This window comes from Schistocerca serialis, chromosome 9 (genome assembly GCF_023864345.2).
Source record: "Schistocerca serialis cubense isolate TAMUIC-IGC-003099 chromosome 9, iqSchSeri2.2, whole genome shotgun sequence".
Lineage (NCBI taxonomy): Eukaryota > Metazoa > Arthropoda > Insecta > Orthoptera > Acrididae > Schistocerca > Schistocerca serialis.
The window spans coordinates 282,195,292-282,216,890 of NC_064646.1; the positions used below are offsets into that span (position 1 = coordinate 282,195,292).

At 43.4% G+C, this 21,599-nt stretch overlaps 1 protein-coding gene across 2 annotated transcripts in view; it reads left to right on the top strand.

Annotated features, from left to right (window-relative positions):
* Positions 1-21,599, top strand: part of LOC126419161 (alpha-tocopherol transfer protein-like) — a 138,441-nt gene that overhangs the window by 59,205 nt on the left and 57,637 nt on the right. The window lies entirely within an intron of this gene.

Genomic DNA, 21,599 nt, shown 5'->3' on the forward strand with positions numbered 1-21,599 from the left:
CAAAAATACCATTTCTAACATTAACATATAAAAACATGTCAAGATTCATTTTGTCTGATTTTCTAATTGTCGTGTAGCCCCAAAAAGACAACTACAGTGCAAGAGAGGCAGAAAATCGCACATGCAAACGTCACAAAAATATTTATGTATACAAACGCACTTGAAAATGAGAATAAATTCACGAAACGTGTTGCGTAGGTATGAAAATATAAGTAACTAGTGCAGATTTTTATTATTTAAATTAAGTAATGAATGACACAGTCGAAGGCTTTCCAAAAACATAGAGTATGATGAACGAATTTAAGCTACTTATTAGGCTGCACCAACAATTAATTGCCATTAATTTCCCATACTCTATGTTCTCTTATAATATAATCGAGCCTATGCAGATATCAATGAGCAGAAAATAAAAACTCTTCTCCTTTCTCAGTGTCACGCATAACGGCTGTTCATGTACCACAGCTTATTTATTAATCTACATTGGTGCCGTGATTATTATCAGAAAATAAAGTTTATCTGCATGCTGTAAGAATGAAGACAATGTATAATGAGTGATACTACGGTTTTTTGCCGTTTATCGCTTCTTTCACGTCTGTAAATGAGTCATATATGTACTAAAGCCATCTGGAGTGGCCGAACGGTTCTAGGCGCTACAGTCCGGAACCGCGCGACCGCTACGGTCGCAGGTTCGAATCCTGCCTCGGTAATGGCTGTGTGTGCTGTTCTTAGGTTAGTTAGGTTTAAGTGGTTCTAAGTTCTAGGGGATTGATGACCTCAGCAGTTAAGTCCCATAGTGCTCAGAGCCATTTGAACCATTTTATGTACAAAATACCAAGTTGCATCATGGTTCCTAGCTCATGTTAAACTGCAATTGGCTGGGTAAGTCACTTCAAAGGAGGAAGGACGGCAAGGGCATACCGTCCCCAACAGGATCACGCCTAGTAGAGAATTATTGTGCTCCAACTTCAGTGTTGACAACAAAGTCTTACATAGCTACCTATCATGCTACTAACGGGTTTCACCATACGTAACCAGATTTTTTGTAGCCATCGGTCTAGCCTCGTTGAGAATACCGTTTCCATTCGGATCAGCAGGTCTAATCAATTGAAGACATAAAGTCTGAATATGAGTCCGTGATCATATTTTGGCACTTTCTTTGACAGGTCCCTCGTGATCACACCAACTTTTACACTTCACTATTACCGGTTTCGGCTACTGTCATCTTCAGATCATATATTCTGATGTAGTATCAACGTCAAACATGTAAATACATAATAAGTACTTACTGTGTCACCAAAGTTAAAGCAACGCCGGGCGTGGTCAGTACTTGAATGGGTAATCGCCAAGGTACGCCACGCATTATTGGCAACTTTATCTTTGCCTTTACAGCAAAGGGAAAGGGGAGAGGTGACGTAGAGTTTCTGTTTATCAGACTTTGCGTCAACGTACTGGGTTAAACTTCAAACCTCTTCGCAGTGTCTCATGAAGTGAGGACGTAGTAGTCCGGCCGTCGGACAGGGGCGCTAAGCTCGAGACTCACACTTCACGAAGCGAAAGTGTCAGTGTGCGCTATGCAAATGTAAAATCTTTCCAATTAGGCGGCTGAACATGCCCTTCGGGGTCTTCCAGCCAGCAATGCCATACGACTTCAGATGATTATTTTGTAGAAGTAGTTAATAAGATACATTTTTAATTCACCTTTGAATGTCCAGGAATTCCAGTGTTCCTGTTTCATATTTATAGCTAGCTTGTTGCAGAGCTTTTTGGGCACCAGCGTACGGAACGTAGCCAGATCTTGAGAAGATATCATCCCGGTTTAAATACTGGCAGCCGACGCTAAACAGAAGTTACAGACTGCGCTAAAATTACAATAGGCCGTGACTAGTATCATTCAAGTCATAGAAATACCTACAAATGATAATTTACATCGGTGTGAACTGGAATGATGAATGGTGTCTTTCCAACCGCAGATGTTAGAAGTAGTAATCTGGAAAACTAGAGTCTGTATAGGGAAAATATCTCACAGTTTTTATGTTGCGAACGTCAGGCACGTACAAAAGACAGCGCAAATGATAGCCAGTTCATGCAATAAGCGAAAGAATGTCACAAATATTTTAAAAAGTCAAAATTAGCTGAATTACGAAGGAAGACACCTGTAATTGTAATTCGTTATTTTGTAGATCACGGGCTAGTTTACTCACCATCTACCTTACAAAGATATGCCATCGGTACTATTGACAGATGAAAAGGGCACCAGAGCTGGACGCCTAGCTCGGAAAGGGCTTAAATTCACAAACTTTGGGAAAAAAATTAGCATTGGGAATATCTCTATAGTGCCAATTTAAAACCTTATTTTTACCCTAGAATATGTTACAGCCGGTTATAAACACCTTCCGTTACAAAAGCAAAGTATGTAAAATAATTTCTTTTTGTAACCTAATTTTTAGAAGTGCTTGATAAAAACACTTCGCCCTAAATGCAATTTTTTGTACACTAAACAGTTTATCTGATTCGTGTCTAGTTTAAACTAGTCTGATGACCATGTTTCTAAAAGGTAGTAACCAATATTTTAGGAGCCCGTCTTCCCTGAAAGAATGGTTCACTGCTAAAAATTGCTTGCAGGATTTTTTTACGTCGCTCTGAGTGTTATAAGCGTAATTGGTTAACTCACAAAATGAATGTTACAAAAACTGCACAGTGACATATGGTGTAATGGGCAAGTGCGTAATTTCCCTGGGAAGAAAGGACAATTTAGATGAACTGGAATAAACCTGCGAGTAAAAGTTTTTGCTTCTATGCGCTCATTGCATGCTGTAAGAATAATTTACAGTATGTAGTCCTTCTTTGTAGGTATTTAAAGACGCGGTGTGTCACCCTACGTTTTCTGAATCGATCCCAAATCTGACTCTAAGGAGGTGGAAGCAAGAACAAAAACGTTTTCCTGTGAGACTAAAAGACTTACGTTCCAAAGCCAGCATCGGGATTCTCTCAGACTCTTAACCTAAATCTACGAGTACATCAGCTATGAGACTAGAAGCTACATTTGGACAGTGCGTGTCTCTATCATCGCATAGCACGAAGAAAGAAGATAATAAATAATCAGAAGAGAGCAATATCTCGTTACAAGCTGTCACAGAAAGGCGAAAAACACGTTTTCCATTGTTGAACAGTATTGTAACTGCAGAAACCGCAAACGCTATTGAAATTAATGCAGGTAACACTCCAACAAGTCAAGTGTGCAGACGTGACGACAAAGAAATGAAGCGCTTACTATGTAAATCAGCCAAGTTGTTGACTGCATTAGCCGTAAGAACAATGACACGGCGTGTTACGGAAGTGACTGTTGTCTTTTAAAAGTAGACGACGCAAGGCGAAGCGATTTTCTTCAGCAATCGCGCAGTTGCACTAGACAGAAGCATTGTACAAGGGAAAATCTTGTAGCTCAATGGTCGGGAAGCAGAGGAAAAGCACTGGTGCAGTTGGTCAAGAATGGGAAGGAAATTGGTTGTGTCCTTATCGAAAGAAATAATTTTAATAAATGCATCAGTTTCGCTTTTCAAAGATTGACAGCAGGTATACGATCGAAAACTGTTAGATTGTTTCAGTTTGAATTTTTTTTGTTCTCTAACTTAAATTTACATTTATTGAATGTTGGTTCCGATGTAAAACCGTTTGATTGAAGTTTTAAGTTTTGGTTTCATGTTCAGAAGCTATGCTTCAAGCTGTTAACATTTATCTACTGTCACTGTCGCCTTTCACTCTAAATGAGATAAAAAGCGCTGTGGCGGACAGCGTCCATGAAATAATACAACTAAACCCATCATACAAGATTCTGGCAATGCTTGATTTTAGAAACTTCTGGAAACAGTTTCTTAAGTAACTGACTTATCCATGTGGAGGTAGAACTTCAAAAGACGTACCGTGATCAGACTCTTTTCGACAAAAAAACTACGTTTTAGTTAATATCGGTTAATTAAACAGTGTCCATAGACATATTCACACAAGTTTTGTACAGTGACGTTAATTTTCATTTTTATTTTGGTAATATTATTGTCTATTTTGTTTTTCGACATATCACCCTTACGTCAAATCTGTTCAACTCCTGTCTCATATAAATGATTTGCATGCATACTCCGTTGGGGGAACCGGCTGCCATATTTTTCCGTGTTTTTGGCTGTTGTGGTGTGAGATTTTTGGGGGACCATTTTTGCACAAATCTTTCTCATACCAAGATCTTCAATTATTATTAGACGAACCGTTTCTCGATTGATGTCAAGTCCTTCTGCAACCATTTTCATGGATAGTCTTCGATCAGATCGTACAAGTTCACACACCCTGGCCAAGTTGACATCCGTCCGTGAGGTTGATCATCATCCACTGCGGCCTTCATCTCAACATTCGTTCTGCCTTCACTGAACATTTTATGCCAACGAAAAACTTGAGCTCTTGACATAAGTCTTCTGAACCTTACTGTAAGTTCAAATGGTTCAAATGGCTCTGAGCACAATGAGACTTAACTTCTGAGGTCATCAGTCCCCTAGAACTTAGAACTACTTAAACCTAACTAACCTAACGACATCACACACATCCATGCCCGAGGCAGGATTCGAACCTGTGACCGTAGCGATCGCGCGGTTCCAGACTGAAGCGCCTAGAACCGCTCGGCCATTCCGGCCGGCTTACCAGGCGAACGTTCTACCCGACGGGAGGCCCTAGCCACACGACATTTCCATTTTACCATAAGTTGTCGTCGCGTTTCCATCCAATTTAACGCAATAAGAAATGGCATACCGTTGCGCAATATTATGTGGTTCCATTTCCGTGATGAGAGACACAAACTCATGTTAACTTATTGCAGCACAACTCACGGCTGAGCAGTTGCATCGACATGCCGGTTGGACCAGAAGCAGCTTATAGACCCAGGTCAAAGATATCGTGCCACGCAAACCTGCAGGGTTACCACATCTTGCAAAGAAAATCAGTCTCATTACTTTATTGTCGCACCTCGTAAATTTATGAAGTCGTGTTTGAAGCTCGTTGGTAGCACACTCTTTTCCTGTTATTGAATTTCCATATTTATTAACAAATGCAAATGTTAAGAAGCGAATATTGAACGAAAATTTTGTCATCAAAAGTGCCATATACCATATTTCTATTTTTAATTACTAATAAAAATTATAATAAATAATTTCGTGTGACTCAATGACGTTGTGCAAGTCATGTAAAAATTCGCCTGGTATCAGCTGAAGGAATCATACGCGAGTTCCAAAGTGCTACCAGCAGTCCATCCAGCACAATGAGTTGCGAGTTAATGAGAATGGACTGCAATGGTCGCGCAGCTCCTCAGAAGCCACACACTTCTTTCGTCAAAGCTAAGCGACCTTGAGATTGTGGAAAGAGCGACGCCACTGGAGAGTGGATGAATTGAAAGAGTGATCAGGAGTGGCGAATCACCCTACACCCTGTGGAAATCCGATGGAAGTATTTGGTTTGGCGAATAACTGGAGAATGTCACCTGCCATCATTTGTAGTGCCAACAGTGGAGTATAGAGGAGGCGGTGTTATGGTGTGGGGGTGTTTTTCGTGGTTAGGTTGCAGTCTCCTTAATGCGCTTAAGAAAACGTTCAATAACGAAGAATATGGACACATTTCACATAATTGTGTATAGCGTAAAGTAGAGGAACAGTTCGGAAACGATGGTTGTTTGTATAAGCATGACAATGCGCCGTGTCATAAAGCAGTAACTGGGAGGCAATGGCATGTGGACAATAACATTCTTGAAATGATGTGACCTGTCCAGAGACCTGGCCTGAACCCTATGGAACAACTACGATTTAGAATGTCGATTTCGCGCCAGACCTCTGTGTCTGACATCACTGTCTCCTCTGGTTTCGGCTCATGCGGAAGAATAGGCTCCACAGAAATTCAGACACCTCACTGAAAAAATTCCCAGCAGAATTCAGTCTGTCATAAAGGCAAAGGGCGGACGCAACACAATACATTTTAATTGCCACTAATAGGTGCCTACTTTTGAGCAGATGGCGTCAACGTTATTGAAAGTATTAACAAAACGCTTGGGCGTTTTTTGGTGGCAGTTGCTGATATGACTCGAAACGTTATCTCTGTCTTCACCTATATTAATCTAAGTACTGTCTGTAAGCTCAAGAAAAATTTATTTATACGCGGAGCGCCTTTTGTGCTACTGGCTGAACACGATAGTGTCGTGGTACATGCCAAATGGCTCTGAGCACTATGCGGCTTAACTTCTGAGGTCATCAGTCGCCTAGAACTTATAACTAATTAAACCTAACTAACCTAAGGACATCACCCACATCCATGCCCGAGGCAGGATTCGAACCTGCGACCGTAGCGGTCGCTCGGCTCCAGACTGTAGGTCCCGAGTTCGGGTCTCGGTCCGGCACCCAGTTTTAATCTGCCAGGAAGTTTCATATCAGCGCACACTCCGCTGCAGAGTGAAAATATCATTCTGGAAACCTCCCCCAGGCTGTGGCTAAGTCATGTCTCCGCAATATCATTTCTTTCAGGAGTGCTAGTTCTGCAAGTTTCGCAGGAGAGCTTCTGTAAAGTTTGGAAGGCAGGAGGCGAGGTATTAGCAGAAGTAAAGCTGTGACGACGGGACGTGAGTCATGCTTGGGTAGCTCAGTTGGTAGAACACATGCCCGCGAAAGGTAAAGGCCCAAGTTCGAGTCTCGGTCCGGCATACAGTTTTAATCTGCCAGGAAGCTTCAACTTTGGGATGTTTTGGAACGCCGACTTCGTGCCAGGCCTCACTGACCGACATCGATACCTCTCCTCAGTGCAGCACTCCGTGAAGAATGGGCTGTCACTCCCCAAGAAACCTTCCAGCACCTGATTTGAACGTATGCCTGCGAGAGTGGAAACTGTCATCAAGGCGAAGTGTGAGCCAACACCATGTTGAATTCCAGCGTTACTTATAGAGGGCGCCTCGAACTTGCGAGTCATTTTCAGCCAAGTGTTGGGATACTTTTGATCACAGAGTGTATCTTCAGAGGCAGCCTTTCATGTGAGCAGAGATGAAACTCAGGGAGAGCAAAGTCCATGTTGTAAGGTGGGTCATCCAATACTTCCCACAGAAAACGCTGCAGGAGCGTCCTCTTTCCCCCTGTAGTGTGCAGCCGAGAACTGTAACGAAGAAGGAAATTATGATAGTTACATTATGCGGGCTGCATGATATCAGGCGAAATCCCTCAGCAGGCAGTCATACTTCGCGGGAGACAATACTTTCTATGCATCTTTACGTGCTTACTGTGCGCTTAGAACTGAAAAGAGAGACGTGACACGATCGACGAACGTACCAGAGACACTGCGCAACGCATATGTGCATAGCTTCATCGGGTGTCCACTGTAGTCGTAGTTCCCATTTCGTGACCGATCTGACCTTAATAAACGAACAGCTCTCGTAGATGATAAATGATATTGTCGACGGCCGTTATTCCGTCGCCGTGGCATGGCATGCCTCACCTGCCCACATCTGTTACTCGAGCACATTGGGATTTGTCATTTTTTGAGTTCCATATCCACTTGTAATAGCCAAACCGGAACCAATGCAGAGATCCGCCATAAAGTCGCCCACGCAGTCCATGTGCTCGTCTTATACGAAGGTCGCAGGATGGCAACAGCAGACATTCTGCACGTGGACCCTACCACGAGCGGTGTATGCTTGTCCCCGGTAGGGTGTCACCACACAGCCGGTGCATGTGTACACGAATGGCTAACACGTATCACAAACACGCCAGGTTTCTTCGGGCGACGGCAAATGTGTCCGCCCGAGGTTTCAACGTACATTAACAGTGTTTAACAAGCCGTTACCTGACTTCACGGGTTGTATAATTTACTGGCCAGTGTATACTCTTTGTAAGGCCATACGTTTGCCGTGAAGTGGAGATCGAGGTTTACCTACGGCGTCTTAAAGCACAAGAAGACAGTTTCTGCGTCTAAGAAAAACACCACGGTAGCGGACTTTAGGATAAATGTCGAATGAGGAAGGTCTTTGCTTCTCCATAAGGCTGGCGTAACGCGGACAAAAAAACCAAAGACTTTAACATAATTCTCTTCAAATCATCGCTCATTTAAAGGTCGATACCAAAGCTTCTGTCGATATCTGGTCTATTATCTAAGGCTGAAAGCTTTTTCTTTCTTCGAGCCAAATTTACACAAATTAAAATTCGTTCCTGGTATAACGTAGCACATTTCCGGCTACTGTATACAGGAAGAGGCATTTAAATCTGTTTTTGGAAATATCTGGAAAGCTACAAGCCGGATAAAAAGAGGGTTGTGGTAAAGTTGTTCGCCTCGAAGGGAGATATTCAGTGACACCAAACTCGACACCCCTGCCCACCCTAAGGGAGCAGAACAGGGTCAACCTCGAAATTTTAAGTAGGAACTTCCATTCTTTATTGCGTATCCTGGAAAAAATACGTAACTTTTCTGTGTAACAACTTTTTCGATGCATGACCGGCCGACCAAAATCAAAGTGGCTTAAAATCAGTCACAAATGATAACCAGATGTTCTAAATGATGATCATTTTCTGCGATACTTTTTTTACCATTCAAATATGAAGCACGGACTGCGATTATGCGTCTCACTCCGTGAACAGATTCTCGTTGTAGCTGTAACTGTTCATACTGCAAGGAAGTTGTTCCAGTGTTTGGCGCGCGGCTGTGAACGTAACGCTAACAGTAGTTTTTAATTCAGTGATAAGCAAACCACTGAGGTGTTCCAGTTGCTTTGCATTTCAAAAGTTACACCAAGAACTTGGACAGAGTAAGCAATATGTTCTGGAATATCAAGTTTTTTTCTATAAAATCTAGTTTCTCACTAATGAGTTGAGAGTAACCTCCTGGGATCCTAATCTCATGTGTATTTCTTGAGATACAACTAATTGTCAACGATTCTTAACCAACTTTGATTTTTGTCGATTCAGGTGCTGTCTATGACGCAAAAAAATCTTAAATACAAAAGTTACGTACTTTTTCCCTCTGAATCCAAATCAGTTATAAAATTGGGGGTACAAATGTACGAGTAAGACTTCAGTTTTGACACCCTTCCTCGCTCTGGCGGTGGGGGAGGGCTGTCCAGTTTGGTGTCGTTGGATGTCCCCCTTCCAGATGAACAGCTTTTATTACAAACTTTTTTTAATCCGATTTGTGGTTTTCCAGATGTTTCAAAATACAGTTTTAAATGACACCCCATACATTTGCTTGAAATTTGGCAATTAGCATAACACAACAATTACACCACCACAAGTAAGAAGACGAGGACGAAGGAAAAGAAGGGAGGGCCGAAGGACGCTAGAATTGTCTAGAGGCCGTAAGAACAGGGGGCGTCCTGAGAAACTAGAAGACTGGAAAACATCAGGGTGCCCGGAGTTGTAGGAGTTCTTTTTAGACAGATATGGATCCAAGGGGTGAAACAAACATGACATGCTTTGAAAGCGGACTGTGATGCTATAGCGGGAAAGAAGGCAGCCAGGTGTTCTTAATGAAACTTGTAAAATGAACTTTGATTCGTTTACTAAAGCTATTTTGGTAGCCAGAGGAGGGCTTGCATGTATGTATATGCCTTTCCTGTTACTGGGTAGTATGGAAAGTCATGCTTTTGGAGGGAAATAACTCCAAATTGCATCGAGATATTAAGAGGAGATACGACCGACACTGGGCAGGATCTATGTTGGCCGACGACTGATGGACGTTGAAGAGGGATAGTCCTCATATTACAAGGATCTGCAAGGAAGTCAAAGAAGAGAAAGTTTAAAAATTTATGGAACACTGTTGACTTCCTGTTTTTATACAAGGTTGTCAAGAAACAAATTAGGAAAGTTTTGAGGAGTATTTTTTAAATGTATTGATTAAAAGCTCACCTTGTGTGAAATAGTGTTAGAATATATTTGCGAGCTCAGAAATGAAAATCGTCAAAATATTACTTCTTATTTTGTGTTAAAACCTGACGTGATAGACAAAACCCGTAGTTATTTCTAGAATCAGCATAAAAAATTTATTCAAGATCACCTACTTTCAACAAATCATCTGACGCAGATTAGTGTAGTCAGTTATAGGTCTTAAAAGCATCATGGGGAACGCTAACTCTCCAACCATAATCTCACACATAAGAGAGTGTGCCAACCACTGCGCCACCTCCCTGGATGAATGGCGTGAAAATAAATTCAGATCTGTCCATACATTGGCAGGAACTTCTTCCTAGTTTTAGTAGCAGGGAGAAGATCTACTGTTAGTATAAACAATGTCTTCTATCACCGATATAGTCCCCCAAATCAGTGGCGTTTCCGCGTTGTTTCTGCAGCTGAGTATGATTCTGGATAGTTCACAAAATACTTGTTTTGCAAAGTAAGTGAACCCGCTATGTAACTCGTTACTACGGGGAAAGCTACTGATCAGTATTCAGGTGGTCGTCCAGGTGCCACCCTTTAGTCGTCTGTAGCTGTTGACACTTCAACAGACCGCGATGGTGGCCGTAGGAGAGCTTCACGACGGTTTGACCGACGCAGTCGTGCTGTGCTTTCAGCCTTCCTGCTTTGCTGCAAGAGGCACTTCACAAATTGCACCGTCACTCACGCTTTCACTTTCACTGGCTCTTAAATTGTCTGTGCTGCGTGGACGGAGCCTAATTTCCTTGACTCCTACAGAAGTATTCACTGTGTAACTAATAGGACATGGCACCTGCAATGCAGTTGACAGTTTCCAGAGCCCTTATTTTTTAACTACAGCATGCTTTCGATTGTTAAGGGGAAATGGAACTCAACACTTCACAAATAATCGTAAAACAAGGCAACCAAAATACGTTTTACCGAAAATTTGTAGAATGAATGATAAAAAAGTGAAGCGCCAGAAGAGAAGGAGGAAGGGAAATTAAACTTCACGATTTGAGACGATATGTAATGTTAGTCCGGTGATTACAATATCGAGTCAGATTTGCGAAATACCAGGCTGTATGAGTCCACTTATCAGTACGACGTTGCACACACTCTGGCCAGGGTGCATGCAGCGATTCGTTTCCGAAGGGTGTCATAAAGTCGTTACATCCCTTCCTGAGACAATTCGGTACGAACTGTTGTACCTGTATATGAAGATAGTAACTGTTCTCTAAAGAACAGATACCACTGATGACCGTACAGCTTCTCTATAATAAATGATAATTAATTGAAACCCTCAGTTGCCGACAGGTGTTGCTGATATACCTCGATGGAGACAGCTGAATATGTGTGCCCCTACTGTGACTCGAACCCGGGATCTTCTGCTTACATGGCAGGCGCTCTATCCATCTGAGCCACCAAGGACACACATGAATAGAGCGACTGCAGTGACTTATCCCTTGCACGCTTCCCGTGAGACCCACATTCCCAACTGTCCACAATCTACATACGTAATGTACCTAATAGATATTTGCCCATCAACTCATTACTCGCGCACACTAAGGTGACGATTCCCCTAAGAGTTCGGGCAACCTGTGCGCATTCGCACAGACGAAGGTCAATAGCTGAGTAGCCATTAGCTATATATATGAAGATAGTAATTGTTCTCGAAAGAACAGATACCATTGATTACCGTGCAGCTGTCCCCATCGACCCTGCATCGTGATGACTGGGTGTTGTGTGATGTCCTTAGGTTAGTTAGGTTTAAGTAGTTCTAAGTTCTAGGGGACTGATGACCATAGATGTTAAGTCCCATAGTGCTCAGAGCCATTTGAACCTTTTTTTGTCCCCATCGAGGTATATCAACAACACCTGTCGACAGCTGATTGTTTCAATTAATTATCATTTATTCTAGAGAAACTGCCCGGTCATCAATGGTATCTTCTTTCGAGAGCAGATACAAGGTTATTACAAATGATTGAAGCGATTTCACAGCTCTACAATAACTTTATTATTTGAGATATTTTCACAATGCTTTGCACACACATGCAAAAACTCAAAAAGTTTTTTTTAGGCATTCACAAATGTTCGATATGTGCCCCTTTAGTGATTCGGCAGACATCAAGCCGATAATCAAGTTCCTCCCACACTCGGCGCAGCATGTCCCCATCAATGAATTCGAAAGCATTGTTGATGCGAGCTCGCAGTTCTGGCACGTTTCTTCGTAGAGGAGGTTTAAACACTGAATCTTTCACATAATCCCACAGAAGGAAATCGCATGGGGTTAAGTCGGGAGATAGTGGAGGCCATGACATGAATTGCTGATCATGATCTCAACCACGACCGATCCATCGGTTTTCCCCTTACAGAGGCATCCAGAAGCTTTAAACTGCGCATACCATCGCCGAGTGGAGTTAGCAGTTGGTGGATCTTTTCTGAACTTCGTCCTGAAGTGTCGTTGCACTGTTATGACTGACTGATGTGAGTGCATTTCAAGCACGACATACGCTTTCTCGGTTCCTGTCGCCATTTTGTCTCACTGCGCTCTCGAGCGCTCTGACGGCAGAAACCTGAAGTGCGGCATCAGCCAAACAAAACTTTATGAGTTTTTCTACGTATCTGTAGTGTGTCGTGACCATATGTCAATGAATGGAGCTACAGTGAATTTATGAAATCGCTTCAATCATTTGTAATAGCCCTGTACTATGTGCATATATATATATATATATATATATATATATATATATAGTTAAAGGCTACCCAGCCATTGACCTTCGTCTGTGCGAATGCGCACAGGTTGCCCGAACTCTTACGGGAATCGTCACCTTTGTGCCGGCACGGTAGCTCAGCGTGTTCGGATAGAGGGCTACGTGCTCTCTGTAATAATAATAATAATAATAATAATAATAATAATAATACAAACTGAGTCAAGGAATCAATGAGCAACTTGAACGGATGTCTTGTGATGTCCGACCAGAGCAAACGCAACGAACTATATCGAAATAAATGGAAGAAAAAGAAAAAAAAGATGGATAGAGTGTCTGCCATGTAAACAGGAGATTACGGGTTCGAGTCCCGGTCGGGGCACACATTTTCAGCCGTCCCCATCGAAATATATCAATAATACGTGTCGGCATCTGAGGGTTTCAATTAATTATCATTTGTTGTACCTGTCCTTGATGTCCTGCATACTGCCACTGGGACGTGGTTGACGGCCAGCTACTCCCATAGACGTTCTATCGGGAGGAGATCTGTGGCTATTGCTGGCTACAGAAGTACTTCAACGTCACGCAAACAATAGTTTGCTTGCAGGTGTTCCGCTGAGTTGTTGGTTCCCTTTTCTGCACAATATTCCATGACAGTCTCAGCCGTCTTCTTCAGGGGCTGCGAATTTTGCTATTAAGGCTCAAATGGCTCTGAGCACTATGGGACTTAACTTCTGAGGTCATCAGTCCCCTAGAACTTAGAACTACTTAAACCGAACTAACCTGAGGAGATCACACACATCCATTCCCGAGGCAGGATTCGGACCTTCAACCATAGCGGTCGCACGGCTCCAGATTGTAGCGCCTAGAACCGCTCGGCCACTTCGGCCGGCTGCTATTAAGGGTACTCGCTGAATGGACTCCAACCAGCTCACATAATGCAGGCAGTTCATAGAGGCACGTGACACGTGTCATCGAGCACTGTCCTCTTGAAAAATGGTATCACGATACTGTCACATGAGGGATTACACATGAAGACGTACCGTTGTACCTTCACAGTTCCCCCAGTCATTTCTAGCCGTCACCTGATGTCATACCGATGGCTGCCCACGACATGACGTCAGTAGCAACACCGCTCTCTCTCTCTCCAAATCATTGGAAGAATAGGGACTCTCCCCAGGTCGCCGCCAAATTTGCTGACGATAGTCATCCGAGCTAGTGCAGAACCGTGGTTCGTCGCTAACACAATGCGACGCCGTTCATCAGCAGACCATGATTCACATTAGCGGCACCACTCCAAATGCGGCCGCTTGTGTTGTGGCTTTAAAGGCTGCTTGCGCTTGGCACCTAGTCCGGCTGTTGATGACACAGATTGTTGCAGGGACCTATCACTTGTTCTCGGATGGAAGCAGAAGGGTTTGCGATTTGTGTGCTTCTGGACACAGCGATCCTCTCTTGTGCTGCTCACACGTGATAGACCAGAACACAGACCGCGAGTGTGCCTGTTCTCAAGTTCCCATGAAGTCCACCGTTGGACCACTGTCATATCCGAATGTCCGACAAACCCGGATATTGCACGATTCGACCAGCCAGCAAAATGAAGAAACAAAATGGAGCACCTTTCAAACTCTGTCATGTGCTGATAACGCTGCCTGACACTAGTGTACGGCATCTTTCTGTCATTTACAGTGATCGCTCAACATCTGACTCTGTTCACCCTCCTTGTATACACTACCAGGCCTTTCAACAACACTAAACACGAACAACACTAATTCACTTTGGTGGCCATTCTACCTGCAGAGAATTGCAACTCCAATCATTTGCACAGCCGCCGATGGTGTGCACGTGTGTGAAGTTGGGTTGACATCCGGCTATGTCTTCTGGGTGCTCCACTTTTCTGTCAGTCTCTCTTCTCACTGTGTTTACAAAACTGCTACATATTGACAAAAAAAGATTCAAATGGCTCTGAGCACTATGGGACTTAACTACTTTGGTCATCAGTCCCCTAGAGCTTAGAACTACTTAAACCTAACCAACCTAAAGACATCACACACATCCATGCCCGAGGCAGGATTCGAACCTGCGACCGTAGCGGTTCGCGGTTCCAGACTGTAGCGCCTAGAACCGCTCGGCCACACCGGCTAGCACATATTGACAACCCCCCCGCGTTACTTACGCATTGCTTGTGAGAAACTAACAACGTATTTGCAAAAAATACACTTAAAACACACTGTATTTCCTATCACCTGCTTGTAGTTTACTTTCGGAACTTCAGTATTTTTTCGGTTGTGGTTTTCACTCAATTATTTTTCTGACAACGGTTCTCACACTTCTGAGAAACAAAACAGTGCTATAGTCCAACGAGTTTTGCCCTACATATTCTAATAACGAATCAAAAAGTTTCGTTGCCTCACTGTGTGTGATAACATGTTCTTAGATCGTCTCGCCGGCCGGTGTGGGCGAGCGGTTCTAGGCGCTACAGTCCCCTGGAACCGCGCGACCGCTAAGGTTGCAGGTTCGAATCCTGCCTCGGGCATGGGTGTGTATGCTGTCCTTAGGTTAGCTAGGTTTAAGTAGTTCTAAGATCTAGGGGACTGGTGACCTCAGAAGTTAAGTCCCATAGTGCTCAGAACCATTTGAACCATTTTTTTGATCGTCTGGTCTTCGCTCTGCTTTCCCCTGCGGAACGTACTTTATTCATTCTTTTCCTTGGCATGGGAAACGTTCTAAGTGACATTTTTTCACAAAACACGCTTTGAGTATTATTTTGTTATCAGCACATTGTTGTATGTCCGTAGACCTGATCCCGGGGCCGAACCATGGAGAAAGTGCTTCCAACGTATGTTATTAAATGGTGCGTCGTCTTTGTGCCACACTATGTTTTGCTCTGGACGTCCAAAATTTAAAAGATATTGAGAAGTGGTTTTTGTTGATTACAGTCCTACTAGTTAAAAACGTAAAGTTGCATAAAACTTAGTAGCTCATTATTAATGGAATTAGAGCAAATACTTCCTCCCTGTTAGTTTGTCGAAAACCAACATCTTTTAGAATGTGACTGTGCAAAACGCAAACTGATTCTTACAGATAAGAAAACGGCAAGCAGCCCCTGTTAATTATGCTATTTATTTACAGAGTTAGCATTGTAACTAGTTTCGAATCGTCAGATTAAACTTCAGACGACTCTTGACGTTTGTATTAGATTTGTTGTTTATATAAGCTGTTGGACCAATAACAGTCAACAATTAATTGTAAACACTAAAAAATGTAATATATAAGAGAACAGACGTCTGAAGATGAAGCTGTCCGTTCGAAACCGGTTACGGGGCTATTTCTGTAAATAAAAAGCATTATTAAGAGTGGCTGGCTGCTATTTTCGTCATTGCAAGAACGAACTTGTGAAAACTTTCTTATTAGCGCTTAGAAGTCAATGTCTTTCTGGGGGTTTAGAACGTTCTTAATAAAGTATTCATTTTCTGATTTGTCTCATTATTTCTTGCGCTGATGCAGTGAGCGGCATAACTCTGTAGTATCAGAATACTTTCTCAGTTTTTTGGATACAAATCAGTTATGTACAAACAGAGATACTTTTTTCCCATTCTCTTCGCAAATGTCACGTTTGGCACTTGGAACCTTTTCATTTCCATTCGTCGTCTAACCACTCACAGGTTTCTTCATCTAAGTCTTCACAACCAAAAATCTGTATTCTAATCTAAAATATTCGCTCTAATTACAACTCAGTACTTCCGGCTTGGATATTTATTTTCTTTCTTTTTAATTTCAGCGAACTAAACAATGGTAATACGCATACCGGATCCGGATAATCCAGTGATCTGGGCAACCAACCATTCAGCAATCACATACTCTCTGTCGGCGCTAGAGTGGATGAAACGTGGTTAGCTAGGGATGTTGCTCCCTGAGACAAAAAGCCATTCACTCTATAAACACTCTGCTAACATGCTGTAGAGCTAAGTGCTGAAGAAACATTCGATAGCCGCTCTGGAATTAGAAGTTCGGATGTTGAGCACTCGTTCCTGCAGAGTGAAACTGTGATGGTTTTGGTACTGGATACGGACCGGAGACAGTAGATTTTTCAGCCAGTTGTCTTCGAAGGCTGATCTGGAATTTTCTGGGTAGAATTAGATTCAAAAATAGCTCTAATCGTTCGTGCAGGTGCAACGGTTTATTGACTATTTCTCGAGTGAAAGCGACGATGATGATCCTTATTTAACATTTCAGTGCCAATAGTACCGTAGTTGCGGAGACGGATTCAGGTAAACCAGTGAGCCAGAATACAATTTTTTTCTGTAAACGTTTTTAGGACAAGGACCTGACGTTCATGTCGAAACCCAGTTAAGAAGATACGACCTTGTGAAGCGGTTTCATTCGATACTAATGAAAGACTCACAGCTGAGATCTAAGGAGGATCTTTCACAGAAGCGTCAGTTAAAACTTCACGACGTTCGCGATGGTAATATAGAGATCCTTTCAAGTAATAATACACACATCAAAAAAGTTTTGCCTCGTCTCGGTTCTGAGATTTGCGGGACCTGCACAGAAAATTGGAATAGAGATCAACATAAACATCATTTCCGCCATTTTTATTGCTCATGAAAATCTCTCGTTGCATGTTGTACCACCATACAGCGAGACTTTCAGAGGTGGTGGTCCAGTTTGTCGTACATACCGGTACATCTAATACCCAATACGACGTCTTCTTGCTTTGATGCATGCCTGTATTCGTCATGGCATACTATCAAAATGGTTCAAATGGCTCTGAGCACTATGGGACTTAACTTCTGAGGTCATCAGTGCCATAGAACTTAGAACTACTTAAACCTAACTAACCTAAGGGCATCACACACATCCATGCCCGAGGCAGGATCCGAACCTACGACCGTAGCGATCGCGCGGTTCCGCATCGCATACTACCCACAAGTTAATCAAGGTACTGTTGGTCCAGATTGTCCCACTCCTCAACGGCGATTCGGCGTAGATTCCTCAGATTGGTGGGTCACATGGTCCATAAAAAGCCCTTTTCAATCTATCCCAGGCATGTTCGACAGGGTTCATGTCTGGAGAACATGCTGGCCACTCTAGTCGAGCGATGTCGTCATCCTGAAGGAAGTCAGTCACAAGATGTGCACGATGGGAGCGCGAATTGTCGTCCATGAAAAAGAATGGCTCGCCAATATGCTGCCGATATGGTTGCACTGTCGGTCTGAGGATGGCAATCACGTATCATACAGCCGTTACGGCTCTTCCATGACCACCAGCGGCGTACATCGGCCTCACATAATGCCATGCCAAAACAGCAGGGAGCCTCCACCTTCCTGCACCCGCTGGACGGTGTGTCTAAGGCGTTCAGCCTGACGGAGTTGTCTCCAAACACGTCTCCGACGACTGTCTGATTGAAGGCATATGTAACGCTCATCGGTGAAGAGAACGTGATGCCAATCCTGAGCGGTTCATTCGCCATGCTGTTGGGTCCATCTGTACCGCGCAGCATGGTGTCGTGGTTGGAAAGATGGACCCCGCCATTGACGTCGGGAGTGAAGTTGCGCATCATGCAGCCTATTACGCACAGATTGAGTCGTAACACGACGTCCTGTGGCTGCATGAAAAGCATTGTTCAACGTGGTGGCGTTGCTGTCAGGGCTCCTCCGAGCCATAATCCGTAGGTAGCGGTTATCCACTGTAGTAGTTGCCCTTGGGCGGCCTGAGCGAGGCATGTCGTCGACAGTTCCTCTCTCTGTATCTCCTCCATATCCGAATAACATCTCTTTGGTTCACTCCGAGACGCGTGGACACTTCCCTTGTTGAGAGCCCTTCCTGGCACAAAGTAACAATGCGGATGCGATCGAACCGCGGTATTACCCATCTAGGCGTGGTTGAACGACAGACAGCGCGAGCCGTGTGCAATGATGGAACTGATCGGCTGTCGGCCCTCCTCCGTCTAACAGGCGCAGCTCATGCATGGTTGTTTACATCTTTGCCGGGTTTAGTGATTTCTCTGAACAGTCAAAGGGACTGTGTCTGTGATACAATATCCACAGTCAACGTCTGCCTTCAGGAGTTCTGGGAACCGGGGTGATGCAAAACTTTTTGTTTTGTTTTGTGTAGAATGTTATTCTGTTGATCCAGGTGGCCGCCATGGTAGCTCAGCGTGTCCGATCAGAGGGTTATCAGCTCCCTGTAATAAAAAAAAGCCTAGTTAATGGATCAACGATGAACTTGAACGAGTTTCATTGAACGTCCGCCTCGATGAAACGCAACGAGCAATAACTAACACAATGAGGTAAAAAAAGGGATAGCGTCTTTCATTAGTAATGAAAAACGTCATCGGTTCCGGGTTGGAAATCCGCCATCGCTTATAATTTGATTAATAATCGGCATTGGCGGCCGGAGACTTCCGGCATAAGAAGTCTCCCTCATTCTGCCAACGGCCTTGTCAAAGGGGGCTGAGGAGCGGACAGAGGTTCAGTGTACTCTCTTGTCCTTGGAGTGGGATACTGCCCCTAAAGGCGGAAGTATGAACAATTGTCAAGGCATGAGAATGCAGAAGGCAGTGGGAACCACTACATTAAAGACACATAACGTGTATCCACAGAACATGTGGCCTGTGATTGAAAAAGTGTCATGATGGTCTCCCCATTAGCAAAAGATTCCGAAACTGTCCCCCATTCGGAACTCCGGGAGGGGACTGCCAAGGTGGAAGTGACCACCAGGAAGAGCGTGAATAACCAGCAAAAGGATGACGTTCTACGAGTCGGGGCGTAGGATGTCAGAAGCTTGAACATGGTAGGGAAGCTAGCATATCAGAAAATGGAACAGCATAGGCTCAGTCTAGATATAGTGGGAGTCAGTGAAGCAAAATGGAAATAAGGCAATGATTTCTGGTCAGATGAGTGTATCAACAGCAGTGGAAAATTGTATAACGGGAGTAGGATTCGTTATGAATAGGAGGGTAGGACAGAGTGTGAGTTACTCTGAACAGTTCAGTGACAGGGTTGTTCTTATCAGAATCGACAGCAAACCAACACCGACAACGATAGTTCAGGTATACATACCGACTCGCAAGGTGAAGATGAAGAGATAGAGGAAGTATATGAAGATACTGAAGGAGTAATACAGTATGTAAAGGGAGATGAAAATCTAATTGTTATAAAGGACTGGAGTGCAGTTGTAGTGAAGGAGCAGGAGAAGTGGTTACAGGAGAATTTGGGCTTGGAACAAGGAAGGAGAGAGGAGAAAGATTAATTGAGTTCTGTAATAAATTTCAGCTAGTAATAGCAAATACTCTGTTCAAGAACCACAAAGGGAGGAGGTATACTTGGGAAACGCCGGGTGATACGAGAAGATTTCAGTTGGATTACTTCATAGTCAGACAAAGATTCGAAATCAGGTACTGGATTGTAAGGTGTATGAAGGAATAGCTCAGCAGTCAGTACAGTTGAAGAGGAATGGACATCTCCAGAAAGGGCAATGACGGAAGTTGGAAAGAAAAATATAGGTACAAAGAAAGCAACTGCGACAAACCATGGGTAAAAGAAGAAATATTCAGCTGATCGATGACAGAAGGACATACAAAAATGCTCAGGGACATTCAGGAATACAGAAGTACAAATCGCTGAGGAATGAAATAAATAGGAAGTGCAGGGAAGCTAAGACGAAATGGTTGCAAGAAAAATGTGAAGAAATTGAAAAAGAAATGACTGTCGGAAGGACTGGCTCAGCGTAAAGGAAAGTCAAAAGAACCTTCGGTGAAATCAAAAGCATGAATGGTAACATAAAAAATCGTAACGGGAATTCCACTGCTAAATGGTTCAGGAGTGGGATTAAAATTCAAGGTGAAAAGATATCAATGATACGATTCGCTGATGACATTTCTATCCTTAGTGAAAGTGAAGAGGAGTTACATGATCTGCTGAACGGAATGGACAGTCTAATGAGTACAGAATAATATGGACTGAGAGAAAATCGAAGAAAGACGAAAGTAATTAGAAGTAGCAGAAATGGGAACAGGAAGCAACTTAACATCAGGATTGATGGTCACCAAGTAGATAAAGTTAAGGAATTGTGCTGCATAGGCAGCAAAATAACCAGTGATAGACAGAGCAAGGGGGCATCAAAAGTGGACTGCCACTGGCAAAAAGGGCATTCCTGGCCAAGAGAAGTCTACTACTATCAAACTTAGACCTTAATGTGAGGTAGAAATTTCTGAGAATGAACGTTTGAAGCACGGCATTGTATGGTAGTGAAACATGGACTGTGGGAAAATCGTAACAGAAGAGAATCGAACCATTTGATATGTGGTGCTACAAATAAATGATGAAAATAGATGGACTGATAAGGTAAGGAATGAGGAGGTTCTACGCAGGATCGGAGATGTAAAAAATCCGTGGAAAACACTGACGAGGAGAATGGATAGGATCATAGGACCACTGCTAAGACACCAGGGAACGACTTCAGTGGTACTAGAGGGAGCTGTAGAGGGCTAAAACTGTAGAGGAAGACAGAGATTGGAATACATCCAGCAAATAATTGAGGACGTAGGTAGCAAGTGCCACTCTGAGATGAAGAGGTTGGCACAGGAGAGGAATTCGTGGCGGGCCGCATCAAAACAGTCAGAAGGCTGATGACTCAAAGAAAGAAAGAAAGTTTACACTGGTGGCGCATACAGCACGTCCCGCGCAGTCGCCACAAATGACCTCCTCTTACTTATGACCTTTACGCCGTAATGGTAGGTTCATGAATCTTGGACGGAAGGTCAAGACAGGTGCGGCGAAAGCGGACTCAGTAGAAGGTACATCCTTGGCTTATGTGGCTTGTGTTTCTAAACTGTCGTGTCTTCCACGTATGAAATACAAACACAGTTGAGACATTTACATAGCTTATGTTCGCCGGCGCGGTTATTTGCCGCATGCACACGACTGTGTTGCGCAAAAAGGCAACCAACAGAAAAATCTATCTGCGAAATTCTGAA